This window comes from Orycteropus afer, unplaced genomic scaffold, assembly GCF_000298275.1.
Source record: "Orycteropus afer afer isolate SDZICR_OR568_19922 unplaced genomic scaffold, OryAfe1.0 scaffold01160, whole genome shotgun sequence".
NCBI lineage: Eukaryota > Metazoa > Chordata > Mammalia > Tubulidentata > Orycteropodidae > Orycteropus > Orycteropus afer.
This window is the reverse complement of record NW_006922747.1, coordinates 193,636-194,632: the sequence shown is the minus strand read 5'-3', so window position 1 is coordinate 194,632 and position 997 is coordinate 193,636.

Below are 997 nucleotides of genomic sequence, written 5' to 3'. Positions count from 1 at the left end.
TTTTGGCAGAAGCACTGTATGCAGGGAAGGTGAATCCATATCCAGACTACGTATCTATTGCAGTAAAAACAAAGTAACATCCTTTCTATGATGGAAGTGATCCAGCGTAATCAACCTGCCTCAAGGTTGCCACTGATCACCCTGAGGAATAGTTCCATATCACAGACTCAGTGTTGGTCTCTGCTTCTGGGAAATTGGGCACTCAGCAGTGGTGGTAGCCAAATCAGCTTCGGTGAGTGGGAGTCCATGTTGCTGAGCCTATGCATAACCTCCATCCCTGCTACCATGGCCACTTTATTTATGAGCCCATTCGGCAATGACAGGTGTATCTGCAGAAAAAGGATAACTGGTTTCCATTAAAGGTGTCATCCTATCCACCTGATTGTTAAAGCTCTCTTCTGCCAAGTTCACCGTTTGGTAGGCATTCACATGAGATACAAGTATCTTTACTCCTTTAGCCCATTCAGAGATTATCCACATACCTCTTCCCCACACATCTTTATCACCAATCTTCCAATCATGCTCCTTCCAAGTCCCAGACCATCCAGCCAAGCTATTAGCCACAACCCGTGAATCCATATATAATCATATATGGGGCCATTTCTTCTCCATGCAAAGTGAACAGCCATATGCACAGCTTGAAGTTCTGCCCATTGGGAGGATTTCCCTTCAGGGAAGTCCCAGAAAGGGGCTGTAGTGCTGCTGTTGTCCACTTATGAGTGGTGCCTGCATATCACGTGGAACCATCTGTAAACCAGGCATGAGTTTTCTCTTCCTCAATCAACTGATCATAAGGAACTCCCCATGAGCCTATGGTACAGACTGGGAGAGGGAAGGTAATGTGACTGGATTGGAAACCATAGGCATTTGGGCCACTTCCTCATGCAACTTACTTGTGCCTTCAGGTCCTGCTTGAGCCCGATCTCTGATATACCACTTCCATTTAATGATGGAGTGCTGCTGTGCATGTCCAACTTTGACTCTGTGGGTCAGACAA